This window comes from Rhinopithecus roxellana, chromosome 16, assembly GCF_007565055.1.
Source record: "Rhinopithecus roxellana isolate Shanxi Qingling chromosome 16, ASM756505v1, whole genome shotgun sequence".
Taxonomy (NCBI): Eukaryota; Metazoa; Chordata; class Mammalia; order Primates; family Cercopithecidae; genus Rhinopithecus; species Rhinopithecus roxellana.
In genome coordinates, this window is record NC_044564.1 from 109,322,428 (window position 1) to 109,348,447 (window position 26,020).

General features: G+C 38.7%; 1 protein-coding gene and 1 pseudogene across 7 annotated transcripts in view; both read right to left on the reverse strand.

The window, feature by feature from the left end:
* Window positions 1-26,020, reverse strand: part of INVS (inversin) — a 206,253-nt gene that overhangs the window by 133,642 nt on the left and 46,591 nt on the right. The window lies entirely within an intron of this gene.
* On the reverse strand, window positions 4,310-5,772 carry LOC104670808 (annotated as a pseudogene).

Sequence of the window (26,020 nt, forward strand, 5' to 3'; positions counted from 1 at the left end):
TTCTGTGGGATCAGTGGTGATATCCCCTTTATCATTTTTTATTGTGTCTACTTTATTCTTCTCTCTTTTCTTCTTTATTAGTCTGGGTGGCGGTCTATCTGTTGTTAATCTTTTAAAAAAAAACCAGCTCCTGGATTCATTGATTGTTTTGAAGTGTTTTTTGTGTTTCTATCCCCTTTAGTTCTGCTCTGATCTTAGTTATTTCTTGTCTTCTGCTAGGTTTTGAATTTGCTTGCTCTTGCTTCTCTAGTTCTTTTAACTGTGATGTTAGGGTGTTGATTTTAGATCTTTCCCACTTTCTCCTGTTGGCATTTAGTGCTATAAATTTCCCTCTAAACACTACTTTAGCTGTGTCCCAGAGATTTTGTTATGTTGTATCTTTGTTCTCATTGGTTTCAAGGAACTTATTTATTTCTGCCTTACTTTCACTATTTACCCAGTAGTCATTCAGGAGCAGGTTGTTCAGTTTCCATGTAGCTGTGTGGTTTTCAGTGAGTTTCTTAATCCTGAGTTCCAATTTGATTGCACTGTGGTCTGAAAGACTGTTATGATTTCCATTCTTTTGCATTTGCTGAGGAATGTTTTACTTCCAATTATGTGGTCAATTTTAGATTAAGTGCAATGTGGTACTGAGAAGAATGTATATTCTGTTGATATGGGGTGGAGAATTCTGTAGATGTCTATTAGGTCTCCTTGGTCCAGAGCTGAGTCGAAGTCCTGAATATTCTTGTTAATTTTCTGTTGCATTGATCTTTCTAATATTGACAGTGGGGTGTCAAAGTCTCCCACTATTATTGTGTGGGAGCCTAAGTCTTTTTGTGGGTCTCTAAGAACTTGCTTTATGAATTTGGGTGGTCCTGTATTGGGTGCATATGTATTCAGGATAGTTAGCTCTTCTTATTGCATTGATCCCTTTACTATTATGGAATCCCCTTGTCTTTTTTGATCTTTGTTGGTTTAATGTCTGTTTCAGCAGAGACTAGGATTGCAACCCCTGCTTTTTTTTTTTTTTTTTTTTTTTTTTTTTTTGCTTTCCATTTGCTTGGTAAATATTCCTCCATCCCTTTATTTTCAGCCTATGTGTGTCTTTGCACATGAGATGGGTCTCCTGAATACAGCACACCAATGGGTGTTCACTCTTTATCCAATTTGCCCGTCTGTGTCTTTTAATTGGGGCATTTAGCCCATTTAAAGTTAATATTGTTATATGTGAATTTGATCCTGTCATTGTGATGCTACCTGGTTATTTTGTCTGTTCATTGGTGCAGTTTCTTCACAGTGTCGACAGTCTTTACAATTTGTTATGTTTTTGCAGTGGCTAGAACCAGTTTTTCCTTTCCATATTTAGTGCTTCCTTCAGGATCTCTTGTAAGCCAGGACTGGTGGTGACAAAATCTCTCAGCATTTGCTTGTCTGTAAAAGATTTTATTTATCCTTTGCTTTTGAAGTTTAGTTTCGCTGGATATGAAATTCTGGGCTGAAAATTCTTTTCTTTAAGAATGTTGAATATTGGCCCCCACTCTCTTCTGGCTTGCCGGGTTTCTGTAGAGAGATCCACTGTTAGTCTGGTGGGCTTCCCTTTGTGGGTAACCCCACCTTTCTCTCTGGTTGCACTTAACATTTTTCTCTTCATTTCACTCTTGGTGAATCTGATTATGTGTCTTGGAGTTGCTCTTCTTGAGGAGTATCGTAGTGGTGTTCTCAGTATTTCCTGAATTTGAATGTTGCCAGGATTCAACTTGCCAGGTTGGGGAAGTTCTCCTGGATAATATCTTCAAGTGTATTTTCCAACCTGGTTCCATTCTCTCCATCACTTTCAGGTACACCAATCAAACACAGATTTGGTCTTTTCACATAGTCCCATATTTCTTGGAGTCTTCGTTCATTCCTTTTCATTCTTTTTTTTCTCTAATCTTGTCTTCACACTTTATTTCATTAAGTTGATCTTCAACCTCTGACATTCTTTTTTCCACTTGATCGATTCAGCTATTGATACTTGTGTATGCTTCATGAAATTCTCCTGCTGTGTTTTTCAGCTCCATCAGGTTATTTATGTTCTTCTCTAAACTGGTTATTCTAGTTAGCAAATCCTCTAACCTTTTTCCAAGGTTCTTAGCTTTCTTGCATTGGGTTAGAACATGCTCCTTTACAGAACAAGCTCAGAGGAGTTTGTTATTGCCCACTTTCTGAAGCCTACTTCTGTCAATTTGTCAAACTTATTCTCTGTCTAGTTTTGTTCCCTTGCTGGTGAGGAGTTGTGATCCTTTGCAGAAGAAGAGGTGTTCTGGTTCTTGTTATTTTCAGCCTTTTTGCTCTGGTTTTTCCTCATCTTCGTGGATTTATCTACCTTTGGTCTTCTATGTTGGTGACCTTTGGATGGGGTTTCTGTGTGGACAGCCTTTTTGTTGATGTTGATGTTATTCTTTTATTTTTGTTAGTTTTCCTTCTAACAGTCAGGCCCCTATTCTATAGGTCTGCTGGAGTTTGATGGAGGTCTACTCCAGACCCTGTTTGCCTGGGTATCACCAGCAGAGGCTGCAGAACAGCAAAGGTTGCTGCCTGTTCCTTCCTCTGGAAGCTTCATTCCAGAGGGGCACCTGCCAGATGCCAGCCAGAGCTGTCCTGTATGAGGTGTCTGCCGGCCCCTGCTGGGAGGTGTCTCCCAGTCAGGAGGCATGAGAGTCAGGGACCCACTTGAAGAGGCAGTCTTTCCCTTAGCAGAGCTCAAGTGCTGTGCTGGGAGATCTGCTGCTCTCTTCAGAGCCAGCAGGCAGCAACATTTAAGTCTGCTGAAGCTGCGTCCACTGCCGCCCCTTCTCCCAGGTGCTCTGTCCGAGGCAGATGGGAATTTTATCTATAAGCCCCTGACTGGGGCTTCTGACTTTCTTTCAGAGATGCCCTGCCGAGAGAGGAGGAATCTAGAGAGGCAGTCTGGCTACAGCAGCTTTGCTGCATTGTGGTGAGCTCTGCCCAGTTCAAACTTCCTGGTGACTTTGTTTACACGGTGAGGGGAAAATTGCCTACTGAAGCCTTAGTAATGGGGGACGCCCCTCCCTCCAGCAAGCTAGAGTTTCCCAGTTCGACTTCAGACTGCTGTGCTGGCTGCAAGAATTTTGAGTCAGTGGATCTTAGCTTGCTGGGCTCCATGGGAGTGGGATCCGCTGAGCTAGACCACTTGGCTCCCTGGCTTCAGCCTCCTTTCCAGGGGAGTGAACAGTTCTCTCTCACTGACATTCCAGGCACCACTGGAATATGAAAAAAAAAAAAAACTCCCACAGCTAGCCTGGTTGGTGTCTGCCTAAGTGGCCACTCATTTTTTTGCTTGAAACCCAGAGCCCTGGTGGTGTAGGCACCCAAGGGAATCTCCTGGTCTGTGGGTTGCAAAGATTGTGGGAAAAGCGTAGTATCTGGACTGGAATGCACTGTTCCTCATGGCACAGTCCCTCACAGCACAGTCCCTCACAGCTTCACTTGGTTAGGGGATCATCATGTCTTTTTCTTTGGCTACATTTTTTTTTTAAAGGTGGTATGGGTGTTTTATTCATTTGTACTTAAACCAAGCAAACCAGTACTGATGTCATTATGATGCAGCAAATAGAAGACCACTGTCTATAAATATTAGCATAATCAACCAATTAGGGGATATAGTAAAACACAGAGCCAGAGGGGCTGATGAAATCAATGAAGTATGTTACAGCTTAATCCTTTACCTTAAATAATTGGGTTTTTAACAATAAGTAAGTCCAGGTATGGTGGCTCAGGCCTGTAATCCAAGCACTTTGGGAGGCGGAGGCAGGTGGATCTCAAGGTCAGGAGTTAAAGACCAGTCTGGCCAACATAGTGAAACCCAGTCTCTACTGAAAATACAACAAAACAGCTGGGTGTGGTGGTGTGCGCCTGTAATCCCAGCTACTTGGGAGGCTGAGGCAGGAGAATCACGTCAACCTGGGAGGTGGAGGTTGCAGTGAGCTGAGATTATGCCACTGCACTCTAGCCCGGGTGGCAGTGTGAGACTCCGTCTCTAAATAAATCAATTAATTAAATAAATATAAAAATAAGTAAAGCCTCCCAATCACAGAAAATAGGAATATACCTTCACCACACCAATTTGTACTTTTACTTCCTATTCTTGAGGCTAGTTTCTAAATCCTAAAGATATTCAAACTAGTATTATATCTGCTTATCTATAGCCAGAGACAGCTTCTATCATGTTGTCCTTAGCAGCCAAGGTTATTAAAACCTTTTTTCTCCAGAAAGATCCCATAGGAAAAAAAGAAACCTCTCTGATTTGGCTCCAATCATACCCTACTCTCTACAACATCGACTTGATAGGCATAAAGGAAACAAAGATATGAAGGCAGAACACGTGGTTTCCAAACAAGAAAAATCCTATGAGGGAGGCAGGAGGGGAGAGGAATGATTCAGCCAATGCCCAGACTGAAATTGAGTAATATCAGTTTCACTCATCTTTCTATATCTTCAGGCTGCATGTTCTTGGAATAGGTTAGGAATAAATCCATGGTTTGTGGAGTACTAAAATACCTAGTGGTCTCCTGTATTCCACTGTAGCTTTCCTCAGCAGTTTCCAAGGCAGCCTCCAAGTCACTGAGAGAAGAATTTTGCTGGAACTGCATGCAGGACTTGCAGAGATTCCTGCTAAAAATACAAAAGTAACTGGGCGTAGTGGTGTGCACCTGTAATCCCAGCTACGCAGGAGGCTCAGGCAGGAGAATTGCTTGAACCCAGGAGGCAGAGGTTGCAGTGAGCCAGAATCGCGCCACTGCACTCTGGCCTGGGTGGCAGTGAGACGCTATCTTCAAAAAAAAGAAAATTTCACCTGAAAATACTATAATCAAATTGCTGAAAACCAAAGATGAAGAGAAACTCTTAAAAGCAGCCAAAGGGCTGAACTGAGCTGGTTGCCTTCTGTTACTGTGGGGGAACTCACTTCATCCCAACTTCTTCATACTTTCACTTCTGGAGGTCATATTCCTCTGACATCTTCCAGAAAAAAAGTCTTAAAGCATTAGCCTTTTTTACAGTCCAGCTCTTAAGTTTTTCCTCCCCTTTTTCAATAATAACATGAGTGTACATCCAGAAGGGATTGTTTCAGGCCTGAATGTTCCAGGATTGGGTGCACCAGGTCTGAGTGTTCCAGGAATGGCTGCTCTAGGACTGGCTGTTCCAGGTCTGGTGCTCCAGGCTGAATTGCTCCAGGTTTAGTTGCTCCGCATCGAAAGGTTCCCAGACGTGCTCGCCAAGCATCCTTGGGGGCAGGAAGAATAGAGGCTGGGGTAGGTAGGTGCTCAGGCCTTTGGAGTCACACCGCTCTTTGGGCAGTTGTTTTTCTGCCACCTCTTATATTTTATTCTCTGGTTCTGGAACCAAGTCTTAACCTGTTTGTAGCTAAGATTCAGGATGCTGTAAAGCTCTTGCATCTGCTGGAGACTGAGGTATTTCTGTCTCCGAAATCTATCACTGAGTACACATAGCTGGGTGGAAGAGAACACAGCTCTGGTTGTCTGTTTCTTGACCAGGACTTTGTCTTCCTTTTTTGCAGTGCTCTTCTCTGCAGAAGTGAGTTGTCCGCCTTTGGGACTGGTGAAAGAATTAGGGCTGTCCAGACTCTGTGTGAGGCATCTCAGCAGAAGATACATGCAAGGATGGATAGTTTGTTTCAGGCCCACAAATCACAGACATTGATGAAGTGTCTTTACAGTTGGATGCTTCAGACCAAGGCAGGCTTTGGGGACAAGCTGGATGCACGCTCATGTTATCATTGAAAAAGGGGAGGAAAAAACTTAAGAGCTGGACTGTAAAAAAGGCTAATGCTTTAAGACTTTTTTTCTGGAAGATGTCAGAGGAATATGACCTCCAGAAGTGAAAGTATGAAGAAGTTGGGATGAAGTGAGTTCCCCCACAGTAACAGAAGGCAACCAGCTCAGTTCAGCCCTTTGGCTGCTTTTAAGAGTTTCTCTTCATCTTTGGTTTTCAGCAATTTGATTATAGTATTTTCAGGTGAAATTTTCTTTTTTTTGAAGATAGCGTCTCACTGCCACCCAGGCCAGAGTGCAGTGGTGCGATTCTGGCTCACTGCAACCTCTGCCTCCTGGGTTCAAGTGATTCTCCTATCTCAGCCTCCTGAGTAGCTGGGACTACAGACATGCACCACCATGCCCGGGTAATTTTTTGTATTTTTAGTAGAGGTGGGGTTTCACCATGTTGACCAAGCCAGTCTTGAACTCCGTACCTCAACTGGTCCACCTGCCTTGGCCTCCCAAAGTGCTGGGATTACAGGCGTGAGCTACTGCGCCCAACCTGAAACACCTCTTCTGACTTACAGCCATTGTCCCAAATGCTGTCCTTTGATTCTTCAAAAAGTAATAATGCAGATTTCTTTTCAGTTTTCATCCTCTTTGAAGAACTGAGTAGGCCCTGTTATAAAAGTGGAAACTCACCTAGTGTTATTCTCTTTTGACAGTCTTCCAAGGGCTGATTACACTACAATTTCTGCCTCCGTGGTCACTCTTCAATTCCTCCAGATAGTTGCTTTTATATTTTGTTCAGAATTTATAAATGTTATCTACTGGAGGGCTGATCCAATAGTAGCTACTACACAATTTCAAAAGCCATTGCTACTTCAAAAGGCTTTCTAGATGGTTGAGTACTGCTCTATCAATCTCGATGATGTGAGAAGTACTTAGGCCATCTCAACCATCCTTATCCTTCTAAGTTAATCTAAGACAATGGTAGCCCTGCACTGAGCACTAAGAAAGCATATATCTTGAGCCACTCATTCAACTATTATAACCTGGGACTTGGTATCTAGTGATTTCAAATCTAGTGATCATCACTGGGCTTTCATATTTTCCCCCAAGCAGCCAATTCACTCTATTGAACTAATAATTTGACTCACTGGGTGGAACAGCCACTCAATCTTAAGCTCTATTTTGGCTGGTGATTGGAACCCTCCTACTCTTGGACAAAATTTCAAGTTGCCCACTGCCTACCTGTAGTGGATTCACAAGTATTATCTGACTCTCTATCTACTTGTTTTTAAATCTTGTGCTAACAATAGCTGCCCTTGATTACAGATAAACTGTAATATTTATGCAGCTCAATGTCCCCTCCTGCTGAACCTCTGTAACCAGCTTCTCTTAGAGCTTTCCTTGTCCAAATAGATGAGACCAGTACCAAGCTTCTGTCTTTTCTCACTGAGTTAAATGCTATGTCTCATTAATAGATTCCAAAGTTGGAACAATAAAAGATTTTAGAGAAGTAATGGTCTTTTTAAACATCTCCACAAAACTGAAAAATAGAAAACAAAATGATCCAAGGCTGTTAGATATTAAACTGTATCCAGAACAAATTCTGACACTACAAGAATTCATTGTTTCATTCCTTGAAGATATTTATTTAGCACCTATTTTGTGCAAGGCATTGTAGGAAGATACAAAGATAAATTTGATAGGATTCTGTATTCTAGAAACTCATAGAATAATGGGTAAATTTGTTCATGAATAATTATGGGATAAAAAGGGTTAAGATTCATAAGTAAGGGTCCAATGTTATTCCTAGAATTGTTACCTAAGTGTTTGGTTGACATTTCTTAATTTTAACTTCAATCTGTTTTAATACTTTTTTTTTTTTACATGCTCAAGGGCCTTATCATTTTGTGATCTAAGTCAGGACTCTTTAGACTACGTGTTCTTTAACATAATCAAAAGTTTTAGAGTCCTTTCAAATCTATTAATTTAGATAACTCCTGTAAGAACCTAAGTATTGCCACAAATTTAAAAGATAGGAAACAGAAGTCTGGAGTGTTTAAACTTAATACTTGCCTAAAATCACTCTGTTAGAAAGAAGCAGAGCCTAAATCATGACTCTAGGTCTTCTGATTTTTATCAGCCCAATGCTTTTGCTAATGTTATACCTGATATACATCAGAGAAAAGAAAGAGATGCATGGAGAAAGTTATAAAGAAGGTAAAATGTACCAATTTTGTCAAGAGGTATGAGGAAGTAGGAAAGGTATATGAATTTGGTCATCATAAGGGCAGTGGTGAGTTAGTTGCAAATCTTTCATTTAGTCCAATTAATCAATATTCAAGTTTTAAATCTAACTCTTCAGTAAATATTCAAATTTATTTATTGTCCATGTAGGACAGATACTTCATGGTCTGATCCCACTTTACTTGTCCAATATCATCTCTCCATATTTTCTACCTCATAGTCAATAATCCATACATATTGAGCTATAGTTACATGTTGCTTAACAGTGGGAATATGTTCTGCAAAATGTTTCATTAGGTGATTTTGTCATTGTGTGAATATCATAGTATACACAAACCCAGATGTTACAACTTATTACACACCTAGGCTATATGGTATAACCTGTTGCTCCTAGACTACAAACCTGTACAGTATATTACTGTATTGAATACTCTAGGTAAATATAACATAATGGTAAGTATTCATGAATCTAAACATATCTAAACATAGAAAAAGTACAGTAAAAATATGCTATGAAAGATAAAAAATAGGCTGGGTGTGATGGCTCATGAGACCACCATTGTATATGTGGTCTGAAGTTAAACAAAATGTCATTATGTGGCACGTGACTGTACATATTCTTTCCCTCCTTGAGAATACTCCAAGAGAATGGAGAGAACGGGCTTCCCATCTCTTTTCTCCTCTCCACTTAGCATAGTTGCTATCTATTGAAGGAAGCCATTCTTGACTACAATACCCCAGGATGGCTTAAATGCCCCTTTTATATTTTTCCCATGATATACCTAAGCTTACTCCTTTTCTAGCTCTGAATACAGAAATATTATATTTTAATTACCAATTTAGCTTGTCTGTTGTCCCCATTAAACTATGAACTTCTTCGAGGGCGGGATAGTCCCTGTCATGGTTGTGTTTCCATAACTTAGCACAGTGGCTTTTGCACACATATTTGTTGAGTGAATAATAAGGATTATAAGGAGTTACAAAGCAACAAAATATTCTAATCTAACGTCAAGAGCAACAATTTTGTTTATAGGTCATAGAAAGCGTATTCTGATCAAAACCCCAAACACAAAACTATTTAAACCTATTTAAACTTTGAACTTCTTTTGCAAGGATATCAAATCTGGTCTTACAATTTCCTTTTTTATTTTTATTTTTTGAGACAGAGTCTTGCTCTGTCACCCAAGCTGGAGGGCAGTGGTGTGATGACAGCTTACTGGAGGCTCGATCTCCTGAGCTCAAGCAGTCCTTCCTCTCAGCTTCCCAAGTAGCTGGGACCACAGCTGTGAGCTACCATGACTGTTAATTAAATTTTATTTATTTATTTATTTATTTATTTATTTATTTATTTATTTGTACAGACAGGGTCTCACTATGTTGCTCAGGCTAGTCTCAAACTCCTGGGCTCAAGTGATCCTCCAGCTTTGGTCTCCCAGAGTGCTGGGATTACAGATGTGAGCCACTGTGTTTGGCTGACCTTACCATTTCCTATGAGTAATTCTGCTTAAGTATAAAGGTACTCACAATTATACTTCCATAGTTACAGCTCTAAAAGAACTGCATGAAATCTGAGAGATTTCTGTAATCACAAATAATTGTTTGAAATTTTAAATACTTCTAGCTTAGATCAAGCAAAGCAAGTACTTTAGATAACCATAATTATAAATTCTTAGTAGTATTGAGAATTTTGCTGATCTTCACTGTGGATTACACAAGTGAGTAAAATCATAGAATTCTCAAGCCAGCACTGATATAGGAAGAACTTAATGAAATATTTGTAATGGTAATAAATAGTATGGACCTCAGGATTTGAAGGGCCCAATGAGATAACCAGGTTTATCCATCTAGTGTCTTTTGTATATGCATTTAGTTCTTTTGGAGTATTTTTTGAAGTTATTTCAAATTGGTTAGCTGGGCTTTGAATGACTATAGAAAAGGGGCCATGGGGTTATAGAGATGGACTAAGTATATAATCTGTAAGTGAGAAATGCCCATTCACACATTCTTGGCATTACTGTCAACCCACCTTTATTCAAGGCTTTCATAAAGATATACTGTAGAGATGATGCTTACAAATGCTCTTAGTACCTACCATATTATAAAAACATTTAAAAAAAATTATGCATGCTTTTGGATAGCAGCAATGCACTGAATTTAATTTGTACATAGAGAATGGATTCATAAACAAGTTTATAAACTTTTTTTATAAAATTGTGTTTAACATTTATCATTATTAAATTTGTTCAATTTCTATGAAATTTAGTGGAATTTAAAGTCACTTACTTGGCCTTGCAGAGGTAGTATTAAGAGCTCTATAGATTAGAGAACAAGCTAACTCATTTTTCTCAAATATCTTCTCCATTCATACTCCAAATGATGGCATTATAGCATAAATATAAAGGAGTACAGCATAAGTACGTAGGGATATACAAAAAACATTTTGGGACTGAACTGGATGTGATACCATTGGTATCACTTAAATGCAATCCTGTCACTTGCTAAGGAAGAAAAAATTAGGCATTCCGTTGAAGAAGCAATTTAGCCAATGCATAATTCTTCATTTTTTGAATTAGTTCAGGTTGGAATAAACGAAAGATTTTGTTTTATAAGAAACCACACTTCTAAATGAGCAGGGGAGAAAAATAACTGTCACATATCCATACTTTATTATTAACTCATCTATCTTTTTAATTTAATGTCTCACTTATTTTTTCTATTAATAGTATTAAAAATGCTTATCACTTGTTAATTCTGACAATGAGATGACAACTTATGCAATTTCTCTCATAAAGTTTCATTTTTCACCTTCATTAAAGTGGTTTATCTTCTGGCATCACCAAAGACAAACGAACCAACCTGGATTTGTATAGCGTATGTGTGAATGTGTGTGTGTATTACACATCTAATCTTAAAAATATTATTTAAAGTTCCATAGATTTATTATCTAAAGGGATATTTAATTAAGTTTAAAAGGGAGCATATGTTAGCTGAATCAACTTCAGGATCTATTCCTTGGTATAAAGGGCTTTCACATGCCTTTCTCCTCAATTCTGAAAGCACAAAGTTCCTTATTCCCTTCACCATGAATAAGGCCGACATTTGACAGCTTCACAAGGCTGACAGGGTTACCCAACAGCCCACCCTCCCTATTCTCAATCCAATTAGACCTCTAATCCTCCAGATGAAAGGCCCAACTGCTCACGTTCCTCATGACAACGACAGCTATTGATTATTTGTCACTGCAGCTAACACCTTCCCTGTCGAGGCTGCTCTGACAGAAACAAACCTACCAAATTAGACAGCACTTTATCTGCCCTGGAGGCCAAATGGCACAACAAGTAAAGGCTAATAAATGGTATAAAAATGAACAAATCATAACATTATGACAGGCTGATCGTTGCCAGCAGCCTCCAAGCTCAAGCTTGATGTTCTGTTAGTCTGGCTCCTTCTCTTTCCCCTCTGCTCTAGCTCCAACTTTGACTGAATTAAAGGCCAGAACAATTAAGGCATTTGACCAGCAAAGATAAGCCAATTGAAGTATCACCAAGGGACAAAAATGTCAATAACTGACTGCCATTTGTCAATACAAACATTCTGGAGATGCAAATGCTCCGGCCTCTGCTCTCCACTAGGCTGCACTGACTCACTTTCCAGCGAGAGTCAGCCCAAATGGACAGTCTGTGGCTATTTAGCCAGAAGAAAAAAAAATAAAGAAAAGAGAAAGAAATATCTAGTCCCAATAGAGGAAGTATTCTATGAAGTACAAGCAGGAGCCGCTGGGGTGGGGAAGAAGGATTGTATGAGAAAAAGAAAGATAGCAAAACAGGACTATTCTTCCTTTAAAAATATTCTAATATTAGACAACTGGAATCTCATAATATGTTTTTGCCCACAATATATGCCTCATGTAAGAAATCCTGGATCACTTGGGAGAATTAATAAAGCTATAACTTTAGAAGTACACTCATTCATTCAATAAATATTTTTTGAGCACCAACTACTTGTCTTAGGCAATGGGGATAAATTAGTGAATAGACAGACCAAAAATAAATCCTAACTTCATGGAGTTTATATTCTAGTGGGGCAAAAGACAATAAGCAAGATAAATAAGTAAAATATATAGTATTTTAGATAGTGTTAAGTGCTAAGAAAAGACATAAAGCAGTATAGGGAGAATACAATGTGTGAGGTGAGGCAGGTATTAGACAGGATTGCCAGAAAAGGGTTCACTGAGACAGTGACTTTTGAATAAGAAACTGATGAAAGCAAGGGAGTTCAACACAGAGATTCCTACTGGAACAGCATTCCTAGGAGAGGGAAGAACAAATGCAAAAACCTGTGGTGAGAGCTTGACTCACCTATTAGAGGAACAGCACTGAGGTCAGAGTGGTGTACGTGGAGGAAATATGGGGAAGATTAGAAATAAGGTCATACAAACAACAGAATTCAGAACATGAGATAAAAGGCTTGATAGGTCACAGGAAATACTTAGTCTTTTACTCTGAGATGGAAAATCTTTTTTTTTTTTTTTTTTTTTTTTTTTTTTTTTTTTTGAGACAGAGTCTCCCTCTGCCACCCAGGCTGGAGTGCAGTGGTGTGATCTTGGCTCACTGCAAACTCCACCTCCTGGGTTCAAATGATTCTTGTACCCCGGCCTCCGGTGTAGCTGGGACTACAGGCATGCAACACCATGCCTGGCTAAGTTTTGTATTTTTAGCAGAGATGGGGTTTTGCCATGTTGGCCAGGTTGGTTTTGAACTCCTAACCTCAAGTGATCTGACTGCCTTGGTTTCCCAAAGTGCTGGTGTAAGCCACTGTGCTCGACTGTAAAATTCTTTAAAGGATCTGGAGCAGAGGAGTGACATGCTTTGATTTAAGTTTTAAAGGATAATTCTGGTTGATATGTTGGGCATAGACTGCAGGGGGCAAGAGCAGAAACCAGGAGACCAGTTAAGACACTATTATAATTATCCAAGCAAGATTACTACAATAATCTAAGCCAACGTGATGGTGGCTAGGACCAAAGTGGTGGTAGAGGGAATGTTGAGAAAAGTGGTTGCATTCTGGATAAATATAGATTTGTAGATAAATCAACAAATCAAATTTGTTTATAGACACCAGTATCATACAGGTGAAAAGGACTTTGTATAAAAATATTAATAGGTGCTCAATGTGTGTTAGTTGAATTGAATTCTCTCTCTTTTTTTTTTTTTTTTTTGAGACGGAGTCTCGGTCTGTCACCCAGGCTGGAGTGCAGTGGCCAGATCTCAGCTCACTGCAAGCTCCGCCTCCCGGGTTCACGCCATTCTCCTGCCTCAGCCTCCCGAGTAGCTGGGACTACAGGCGCCGCCACCTCGCCCGGCTAGTTTTTTTTTTTTTTGTATTTTTAGTAGAGACGGGGTTTCACCGTGTTAGCCAGGATGGTCTCGATCTCCTGACCTCGTGATCCGCCCGTCTCGGCCTCCCAAAGTGCTGGGATTACAGGCTTGAGCCACCATGCCCGGCCAGAATTGAATTCTCTACCTGGCAGTTCTGTTTAAAATGCTATGCCTTGCAGCAAGGGAGACAGGGTCTCACTCTATTGCCCAGGCTGGAGTACAGTGGTGTGAGCATGGCTCCCAGCAGCCGTGACCTCCCAGGCTCAAGTGATCCTTCCACCTCAGCTTCCTGAGTAGCTGGGACTACAGGCATGTGCCACCATGCCTGGCTACTTTTCGTTTTGTTTTGTTTTTGTTGTTGTATGTGGAGATGGGGTCTTGCTATGTTGCCAGGGCTGGTCTTGAACTCCTGGGCTCAACCCATCATCCTGCCTAGGTTTCCCAAAGGAGCTCTGGTTAAACACAAATTTTCTAAAGATGACTTTGACTTTAAGCACAGACTTTGGAGTCAAACAGATATGTGTTTGAAGCCTGGTTCTGCCACTTAATGACAAATTACTCAAGCTCTTGAGTCTCAGGTTTTTCATCTAGATAATGTGATATTCTATCATTCTTGACTGGGTGAGCAAAAGGAGTAGAGATGTAAGAAGAGGTTAAGTTTCCTTTTAGCCCAGAATTAGAATAGGAGGTGATGAAATAATATTTTTATTGCTTAAAAAATCCCCAAGCTCTGTCCACTATAAAAGCCTAGAAACAATCACCAACCTGGTAGTAGTGAGCACCCTAGATCCTAGATTGTGTTCTCCAAATACTTTTTCCTACTAAAAGTAAAGCTATTGGAGAAACAGCTGATTCCAGGTCTGAAGCAGAAAATATAGAAATGAATCTGGAATATTTGGATATAGCAGATAGCAAGTGAGCTATCAAATACTAGGCTTACGTCAAATGGATCCAGAAGTCTACTTGAAGGGCCTCCCACAGGACAAAAATAGAGTAATTTGAATGCTAATTAAGGATAATAACTTCAATGGATTGATATAGCAAATAGGTTAAAATTATACTAAAAAATTCTAGGCCTTGTTCATAATGATGCTAAAAATGAAAAAATTAATTGATTATTCTAGGAGGATGCCAGGAAACCAATTCATTATTTTGAAAATTGGTAAATAAAGAGGGAGAATCAAGCATTCATCCTTCCTTTCCTATATGAACTGTACCGTTCAGTAATCTAATAGTAGACAAGGGGAAGTTTCTCTTTAATGAATTATTCCAGCTAATAACGGTGGGATAGATGGTAGAATTAGAATATCATCATTTTGCAACTCCTAATGAACAATGGGCTCTAGGCACTGAGCATCACTAAGTGTTACAATCATAAAAATAGACACAATGAAACATTATGTCCCTCCTAAGAATGAATGTACCATAATAATAAAACAGTTTGCCAAAAATTGAACTGTAATTCTAACAAAAAAGAAATGATAAATGCTTGAGGTGATGAATACTCCACTTACCCTGATATGACTATGACACATTGTATGCCTGTATCGAAACATTACATGTACCCCATAAATACATATACCTACTAAATACCCATAAAAATGAGAAATTTAAAAAAAGAAAAAAAATTGAACAATAATCAGATCAAGTCTTTAGATCCAACAGCTAACTTACAGGAAATACATAGGTCTGAGGAATAGGTTTATCACACCTGAAGGGAGAATCATCTTACTGAGATAATCAGTCTAGACTAAGACATCAAGTTAGGGCAGGGGTTAAGCCACAATAGCTTAACCCCTGCCCTAACTTGTATTATAAACAAACAAACAAAAAAAAAAAAAAGCCAAAAGAAACAAAGAGAGATGGAGAGTGAATCTATAGATTAAAAAAGACTTGACATATCAGCCAGTCACAATATATAGCCCTTATTTGGAATCCATTTCAAACATGTGTAAATAAACAAAAACATTTATAACATTTATGAGACAATGGAAATTTGAACATCAATGGGCCATTTTATGATACTATGATATTAAGTGATTCCTGCTACATTTTTTGAAAAGTATTATCATGATTCTATTTTAAAAGGTAATTTCCTCTTAGAAATACATATTGATATACCTAGAACTTAAAGTATAATAAAAAAAGAAATACATATTGATATAATGATATCACTGCAATATCTGAGATTTGCTTCAACATGGGAAGGGGAGAAGTTAATGAAGGAATACAAGAAATAAGATTAGCATGACCTGGTAATTACTGAAGCTGAGTGATGATACATAGAGGGTCATTTTAGTATTCTATTTTTGAATATGTTTGAAGTTCTCCTTAAGAAAACATTTTAAAAAATGAAGCTTAAAAAAAAACTTAGTGTCAAAGTCATTGACTCTTCCTTTTCCATCTGTAATTTGCAGAAAATTCAAGATATATTTAATATTGGCTACAACACGGTGACTATAGTTAATAATAATGTATTATATACTTGAAAATTGCTAACAGAGTAGATTTTAAGTGTTGACACCATGTATAAATATGAGGTAGTAAAGATGTTAATTATATACTACCTCATAATTAATTTAGCCAGTTCACAATGTATAATTTCAGAACATCATGTTGTATACACCATAAATATATACAATTTTTGTCAATTAAAATAAATACATTAAAAAAAAAATTGGACTTCTTACCACCTCTGCCACTACCACTCTGGTCCAAGCCAACATCAACTCTCAGCTTCCTAATTAGTCTCTCTTCTGCTTTCATCCTTTGACAGTCTATCCTCAACACAGCAGTTAGAATGAACCTTTCAAAATATAAGCTAGATCATATTTTCTGTGCCCAAACACTTCAGTAACCTTACCCTCTTGTGCAATGTAAAAGTAGAATCATTAAATAGCATACAGGCCTTCTGTGATCTCTGAACTCGTCCTTACTCGACTAGAGCCACAGTGGCCTCCTTGCTAAATGTTTCTTGTAAATACAAAGCATGTGCCCATTTCTGGACCTTGCACTTGGCATATTCTCTCCCAGAAAGGTTTGTTCCTTCATAATCTTTAAGTATTTGCTTGAATATTACTTTCTTAAGTGAGGTCTACCCTGATCACCCTATTTATATTTGCAAACCTCTACACTCCCTATTACCCTCACCTGTCTTATTTTCTTTTCCATAGCATGTATCCCTATCTGACATAATACTATATATACTTCAAAAATGTATTCACTTGTTTATTGGTTTGTTTCCCACCAACAAAATGTAAGATCTTTGAAGTCAGGGATTTTTGTTTTGTTGTTCACTGCTATATCCCACATATATAGAGCAGTACCTCATGATTAGTAGGTGCTAAATACCTGTTATTAAATGAATTCTTTCAATTTTCAGATCATTGCTTTTTAAATTCTGAATTCAGAGACTAGATCATTGCTTTTTATCACTACACTTCTCAATTAAGTTTGTGGGGTAACAATATGTGAAGTGGTGCCTGTGTTTGTTACTGAAACAGCTAAGTGATTTGACCGTTTCCTCATTTGGGAGTATTTGGGAGGAAATATCCACATTTGCTAAAAAAAAAAAAAAAAAAAAAAAAAGAAAGGACATCAAGGTAGGGTAAAGGTTAGGGTCATCCCAGTGGCAAGAAGAGTATGTAGAGCTGGTTTTCTTGTAGCCTAGAGCTAAAGGGCAATGCCACTAGATGGAATTCCATGAAGGTGACCTACAGCTTATGGCCATTGCTTTTGAAAGTAGTTAGGTTCACAAGGTTCTGTAAGTGTCCAATAGAAATTGTAGCTGACATCATGGATTGCCTGGCTAATATATATGCCCAACCTCTTCTAGGCTTCTAGGCCAACAGAACCCTGATTTTGGTTGTTCTCCTTTTAAGTAAATACGTACTTCAGAGAAGACTGGGTCCTTGCCAAACTCAGAAGGTGACTTTGTTTTTCTGTTTTTTTTTTTTTTTTTTTTTTTTTTGAGACGGCGTCTCGCTCTGTCATCCAGGCTGGAGTGCAGTGGCATGATCTTGGCTCACTGCAATCTCCACCTCCCAGGTTCAAGCAATTCTCTGCCTCAGCCTCCTGAATAGCTGGGATTACTGGCGCCCACCAAGGTGACTTTGAATGACATAGCAATCGGGAAGTTTTCATTTTCCTTGCCAAGGGATGGGATTAGGCCTGGGAATCAAAGGAATGGAAAGAGCATCTGCCACAGGGCTCTTGAGAAGATTTTCCATGTTCAAAAGGTAAATAAGATATGGGCATTCAATTTTTCTGCTTCTAGATATTGTGGTCTACATGCAATGCCTGAAATTTAGGCAGCCACCTTGAAATTAACTCCAAGGAAAGCTAGCCTAAAGTACAAGCCAACATCCTGATTATAGCAGAGAATAAAGATATAAAAACCCAGGTCCTTGCTAACATCATTGACCCACTGAGTTAACCAACCCTGGATATTACCTGTTGTTACGTAAGACTGCTTGATGTGTAAAATAACAGATGCGCTTGTCATCTAAGCCACTTTTATATTATTTGTATTAACAGAAAATGTGCATTAATTATATAAATTTCCATGGTGGACCCAAATGACTATACAGCCACCCAAGCAAATATGAAATATTTCAGGAAAGGAAATCAGTTAAAGCACAGACTGCATTTCTGAACTCTAGTTGATTGTGCTACTGGCCCATTACTTATTATTATACCATTTAGTCTATTATTTCCGGCTCCTTTTTGAGGCCTACATGGTGCTTCATGTCAGTTCCCAGCCTTTTCTTCCAGGTTCTATTTGCTGTGTGAGATGCTCCTTGCAGGAAGTCTAACTGTTTATTACTCTGGAGGTTTTAGTTTGAAGTTTTTTAGTTGACAAACAATGAATGGGATTGCTAATTATCTTCTGGGGTCCTTGTGACCTTCCAATTTTCCCAGTTGAAGTTCTCTATCTGTAGGTTATGCTCTCCTTCCCTCAGTTTTGGGGCTTACCTTGACTCTAATCAAGGCAAGATTTGAGTCTAACTCATTAGTGAGATTAGCAAGAGTCAAATCAACCTAAGCGAAGTCTGACCAGATAATGTAATTCAGTTTTCTGTCTTGCTCCTGCAAACCAATCCTAACCTTGTGCCCTAAGGTCTAGAAAATTGATGTCCATCCACCCATGCATCCATCCATCCACCCAGCCATTCAACAGCATTATGGTCTTAGTCACTGGGGCTCCAATTATGTTCTTTGTAAACTAACTTCAAAACCTTCCTAACACCCAAATTTCCTCAATTTCCTAGAACCTCAATTTCCTTCCTTTTGTGAGTTCTCCTAAGGAATGAACTATAAGGCTCACTTCTGGCAGACTGACAAAATTAAAGTAGATCATATTCAAATTCTTTTGGAGTACAACACTCAATTTATGAGTTTTTTTTTGTTTTGGAATGGGAGTCTCGCTTTGTCACCCAGGCTGGGATGGAGTGCAGTGGTACAATCTCGGCTAACTGCAACCTCCGTCTCCTGAGTTTAACCAATTATCTTGCCTCAGTCTCCCGAGTAGCTGGGACTACAGGAGCCTGTCACAACACCCAGCTAATTTTTGTATTTTGGGTACAGATGGTTTCACCATGTTGGCCAGACTGGTCTCAAACTCCTTATTGCAGGTGATCCGCCCAACTCGGCCTCCCAAAGTGCTCGGTTCACAGGCGTGAGCCACCATGCCCAGCCAATTTATGAAATTTTTGTCATAAGAAGACAACTGCCTAGACTAAATGGTAGTAGAGGGAATGGGAAGAAAAGAATAAATGTGGGATGACTGACAAACAAGATCAACTGAACTTTTTTTGTTTTTTTGAGACAGAGTCTCACTCTGTCACCCAGGCTGGAGTGTAGTGGCATGATCTCAGCTCACTGCAACCTCTGCCTCAAGGGTTCAAGCGATTCTCCTGCCTCAGCCTCCTGAGTAGCTGGGATTACAGGTGCCTGCCACCATGCCCAACTAATTTTGATCAATAGAATTTGATGTGTCTTGGGACTGAGGAAGTCAGAAGGAGTTAAAGATTAGGGTAGTATTTTGAGCCCAAATTACTGAAAAATAATACTTTTCTTCATAACAATGGGGAAATTGACAAAGGAAGCTATGTTTTAGGTTACAGTGGGATATTTAAATGTAAATTATGGAGGGAGATAACTAACTGAACTAAATTTAGGAAAGAGAGCACAACTGTAAATTCAGACTTGCAAGTCAGTCTTATCGAAGTAAAGTAGAACAACTGAGTTCTGGGGAGAAAGTATAAATGCAGGAAAGGACTCTATTGACTGACAAATGTGTGTGTTTCATAATCTGCACATAAATGATGAGACTAAAAAGGTAATCTGCTATGCTGTTTGGGAAGAAAGTCAATTAGACATCCAGGATTTCTTGTTATTATATATATCACTCTGTATTCAAGATACAGATGCATCCCTTTTGAACCCTGAGGACTACCTCATAGGGTTGTAAAGGTGTACAAATGGTGCAATGCATAACCTGTGTAGTCATCTAGCAGTCCTGCCTCAGTGGTTGACTGTGCTAAATGGCAAGATCTTTAAAACCAATGAAGAATGTCTTTCTCACCTCAACAATGCTCCGTGCATAGACAGTGGAACAGATGCCCTCAGCTTATAGAGAGTGGAACAGAATATACCCTCAGAATATGCTTGCTGAATGAGCTCCCAGAAGGGCATTGCTTCAAGGTTCTCTTGACCGTCTTCATTTGGAAGTAGCAAAGGCTTCATAAGATACATCAGAGCAAAGCCTGATGCTGCTCTGTTCATAATTTTACAGCAATCATTTGTACTTCCAGAGGCTACCCTGGTTAGAAATCATGAAGTGGGTTCCTCCCACAATACTGAGGACACATAGTTTGGGGAGATGATCCACGGTAGCATTTTCATTGTGGTCAAGTGTGATGACATCCTCCTAGCACATCCATTCTGACAACAGCAGAATCATTGGCTTCGATTCATTAGAAGGGGATTTTGATGAATAAACCTTTAGCTACACTTTCTGAGAAGGCTCCAGAGTTATGAGGCAAAAAAATTAATTCCAACTACTCAAGCAGAGACACTGGGCAATTTCATAGTTATTAGTATAACTCAGATATAACATTTTAATAGGAGGCATCCTCAGTGATGAAGATATTTTCTAGATGAAGATATTACTGATGAAGATATTACCAAAAGAGGAGTGCTATAAACACCAGAGAAAACTGCCTTCTGTTATAGTTTAGTCTGTACTTTTTATGTATTTGTGTTAGTGTGTTCTAGCAAATAGGAGGTAATTGGTTATGGAATTCCTATCTATAATAATGTTCCAGGAATAGCTTTGTGTCTATCTGGTGTTACTAGTCCAAAGATTAAAAATGCTGGATATAATTTTCTCTGAAAACAGTAAAAAACCTATTAACATAAAAGGATGTAGCTAGTAGAGCCACTCTGGGCCATTGATCATCTGTATGTCAGTATGTCATTTACTTGGTTATCTCTGCAGAATATACTATTTATCTCCAAGTTTTGGAATATTAATTCTGATTTTTCAATATCTAGTTCAAATTATCTCTCCTTCATGAAACCTTCCCTAAAACTTCTCCTCATTGAATATTCCCTTCCTCTATCTTTCTATACCATTTTGTTCGTGTTCTTTTCTAGTACATATGCATTCTACCTTATACTTGATTTTTTTGTAGATTGTCTTAGCCCATTTGTGTTTTTATAAAGGAATACCTGAGGCTGGGCAATTTATTTAAAAAACAGGTTTATTTAGCTCATGGTTCTGCAGGCTCTACTAAATGCATGGCGCCAGTATCTGCTTCTAATAAGGACCTCAGGAAGCTTCTAATTATGGGGGGTGGTGAAGGAGCAGCAGTTATGTCACAAGGCGAGAGAAAGGGCGAGAGAGAGGGCAAGAGAGAGAGAGAGTGGGGAAGGGTGCTGGGCTCTTCTAAACAGCGATCACATGAACTAATAGAGTGAGAATTCAGTCATTACCTCTGGCACCAAGCCTTTCATGAGGATCTGCCCCTACGACCCAAGCACCTCCCATTAGGCCCCTCTTCCAACCACTGGGGATCAAATTTCAACATGAGATTTGGAGGGGACAGATATTCAAACTATAGCATAAATACAGCTCATCTACTCCATTAGAGTTAATTTTGCTTACCTTTGTATTCCCCACAGTATTTAGTCCAGAGCATGGACCAGATGATAATTATAATAGTTAATATTCATTGGGCACTATTTTGGTGCCAGGCATTGAACTAAGTAAGAAGTTTGTGGGCATCAGTTCATTTCATTCTCATAGGAATGTGGTAGTTTAGGTATCATTATTATTCCCATTTTTCAGATGAGGAAACTCAGAATTATAGAGATGTCACAGAGCTAATAAATAAATGAACAGGGACTAGAATCAATATAGGTCCAACTCCAAGAACTATTCTCTACTCTTTATTCAATATACTTAGAGAATTGAAGTGTAATAAGAACTCTGTTGTCATTGAAAGTTATAAGTGGAAATATAAAGATTTTTTTTCTGGAGTGCTAAACCTTTTTGCATTACCAATCAAATCAATATTTTAAGAATGGAATGCAATAGTTATGGTACAGAAAAGACATGAAAGGATTCCCTTGGATCAGCTAAAATATATCCTATGAGGTCTTCACTAAATATAAGAATATAACAAGATAGATCTACTAAGAGGAAAGAAAAGCTATCATTCTTTACAAATAGATAGAAAACTTCCCAAATAAAAGCAATACAGATGGCAGAATAATAAAAACTGGAATGAAAAATTGGATATGCTACGCCCTTATTGAGTGACAAATGTTCTGTGATACATATCATGTTCAGAAATACAAAGAAATATGAAAATAAATTTAAAAAATGGGAGATTAGAACAAGTAAGCTTCTTCTGCATTAGAAACATTTAAAAGGAGACCATAAAAGTGCCAGAAAAGGTAGCATTTTATTGTAGGAGATAATGAAAAATGATTTGGGAAATGAAGGAAAACAGGAGTTAGTACCCTTTTTGAAGTCAAAGATCTGAAACTCAGTTAAATTGCAAAGAAAATAAAACATGTAAGGAACTGCAGGAATTGCAAGGAATTGTCACCATTAAAGGTTGGCAAAAAGTCTGGCTCAAAATAAAATTTAGAATTTTTTGAAAGTCTGTTTTTGAACTTTTTTTCAGACAATAATAATGCATGCCTCCTGTGAAAATGTTTTCCTATAATTTAAACCATGAGTTTTCTCATAATACTACTATAAGAAATTTCTACTATTTCTTGGCCGGGCACAGTGGCTCATGCCTTAATCCCAACACTTTGGGAGGCCGACGCGGGTGGATCACGAGGTCAGGAGATCAAGACCATCCTGGTTAACACGGTGAAACCCCGTCTCCACTAAAAATACAAAAAATTAGCTGGACGTGGTGGCGGGCGCTTATAGCCCCAGCTACTTGGGAGGCTGAGGCGGGAGAATGGCATGAACCCAGGAGGCGGAGCTTGCAGTGAGCCAAGATCGCGTCATTGCACTCCAGCCTGGGAAACAGTGCGAGACTCCGTCTCAAAAAAAAAAAAAAGAAAGAAAGAAATTTCTACTATTTCTTTAAATCTTTGCAATGTATATGATACATATGTATAACTGTGGTTATTTTTTAAATTATTTATTTATAAAAACGGTTTCTACTATACATATCCTGCAGCTAGCTTTTTTTCAGTTAACAGTATGCCCTGGACATCTTTCCATGACAGTACATATAGATTAATTAAATGTTTTAAAGTGGCTAAAAAGTATTCTACTGTATGAAAAATAGATTATATTTAACAACTAATGATTAATTTACCTGTATTTTGCCATTATAAACAATGATGAATGAATATCCCCTGTGTGTGTGTATATATAAATATATATGTATTAGTTTGAGTGTTTTATAAGGTACATTTCTAGTCACAGAATCTAGAGTTAAAGAACATGTAAATTTTTACTGCTTTTTTTCTACCTTTTTGTTCGGTTTAAAAATCTTAATACTATCTGAAGCACAAAAGAGCACATATTAGAAGAAAAAGAGGAAATAAGGAAACATACATATATGAAACATATGAAGGGTAAACCAGAAATCAATATAGTTGATTGTCATCAAAAGCAGGGAAAATGAGACAGAAAGGACATGGGAGAGACTGAAATTTGTCTAAACCTACTTTTCCATGTAGTTTCAACTTTTGGAAAAGTTAAATCAATAAGGTTGGGAAGGAGGGGAAATTAAACTGAAACATATAAAAACAACTGTATTTTAAATACACCAGCACCTTGGGAGGCTGAGGCAGGTGGATCACTTGAGGCCAGGAGTCAGAGACCAGCTGGGCAACATGGCAAAACCCCATCTCCACTAAAAATACAAAAACAACAACAACAACAACAAAAACCACCAGGTGCAATGGCTCAGGCCTTTAACCCCAGCTACTTGGGAGGCTTAGGCTCAAGAATTGCTTGAACCCAGGAGATGGAGGTAGCAGTGAGCTGAAATCACACCACTGCACTCCAGACTGGGAGACAGAGTGAGATCCTGTCTCAAAAAAAAAAAAAAAAGTATTCGTAACTCATGGAGTTTTAACACGTTTGTTTTCATTGAAGTAACTGTCTTTTTGCTACTCAAATTGTCCATCTTTGGAAGCTCCTTCAACACGGCTTCTGTGGCCCTTTGACATGACTCCAGTATGCTTTGTTAGACACCTTGCCATCCAGCATGACCAGATGAGCCAGACACATTTCGTATATTACTTGTCCCAATTTCCAAGCTGCCACTTCTCTAAGGAGTTCTCATTCCTTAGTGGTATTGAGAGACACAATCTGGGTGATGAAGGTGATCCTTCATGGGGTTAGTCATTACTTTTTGGCTTTTTCAGTAGACAGTGCTATGAAATTCAGAAATATAAATTTTTAGCAGACAAGTATACCACCAGTTTATATTTGTATACTTCTTATACTGAAAATCTTGGTTACTAATGAAATTGACATATTCACTTGCTTCATCTTACCTTTACATAGTGATCCATTTATTTGTGTTGTGTCAAAATAACAGTAACAGTATTAATACTAACAGTATGTTTACTGAATACAGTTTAGGATTTCTTTTTAGCTCTCTTTGTCCTTAGGATGTATCCTACTATAACTGCAGAGTCAAAATTACTATGCTTTAAAGTCAGTTGGGCTGGGCGCAGTGGCTGACGCCTATAATCCCAGCACTTTGGGAGGTCAAGGTAGGAGGATCACTTGAGGTCAGGAGTTTGAGACCAGCCTGGCCAACATGGCAAAACCCCATCTCTACGAAAAATACAAAAAATTAGCCGGGTGCGGTGGTGCATGCCTGTAATTCCAGCTACTCAGGAGGCACAGGCAGGAAACTCACTTGATCCTGGGAGGTGGAGGTTGTGGTAAGCCAAGATTGCACCACTGCACTCTAACCTGGGTGACAGAGCGAGATTCCATCTCAAAATATAAAAAATAAAAATAAAAAATAATAAAGTCACTTGAAAAATTCACTCTGCAGTTAAGCTACCAACTTAATACACAGGTGTCTTTGTTTAATTTGGCTATCAATCTTTAAGGACTGCTCATTGTAGACACTTAAATTTTTTTTTCTTTTTTTTTTGAGATAGAGTCTCACTCTGTCGCCCAGGCTGGAGTGCAATGGCACTATCTCGGCTCTCTGCAACCTCTGCCTCCCAGGTTCAAGCGATTTTCATGCCTCAGCCTCCTGAGTAGCTAGGATTACAGGCATGTGCCACCAGGCCTAATTGCTAATTTTTGAATTTTTAGTAGAGATGGGGTTTTACCATGTTGGCCAGGCTGGTCTTGAACTCTTACCTTAAGTGATCCACCCACCTTGACCCTCCAAAGTGCTGGGATTACAGGCATGAGCCACTGCGCCCAGCCTATAGACACTTAAATTTTTATAATTACGGAAATAATTTATGAAGTTTCAAAATCAAAACAATAGAACAAGATATACTCAGATAAGACTAGCTTCCATCCCTGTCTCCTCTACATTATCTCCTTCTCCCCTTATGTAAGAGTCTTTATTCATTTTTCATTTACTCTTCTATATTTTAAAAATATAAGAAAATATTTTTCTCCTCTTGCCTAGAAAAAAGGTTGCACATACTCTTTAGCACCTTACTTTTTTCTCTTAACAATAAACCTGGAGGCCACTTCATAGCTATATATAAAATAGAGAATATCACACACAGTATTCTGCGCTTGCTTTTTTCATTCCAGATCATTTTATAACATTATATAAAAATATTTATCATTACTTCCTACAGATGCATAGCATTCCATTGTGTGAATATACTCTTGTTTATGTAGCCAGCCCTCTAAAAGTACATTTGCAGGCAGGTCACGGTGGTCACACCTGTAATCCCAGCACTTTGGGAGGCTGAAGAGAGCAGATGGCTTGAGCCCAAGTTTGAGACTAGCCTGGGCAACTTGGTGAAACCCCATCTCTACCAAAAAAAAAAAAAAAAAAAAAAAAAATTAGCTGGTTGCGCTGGCACACACCTATAATCCCAGCTACTCAGAAGCCTGAGGTAGGAGGATTCCCTAAGCCTAAAAAGGTCGAGGCT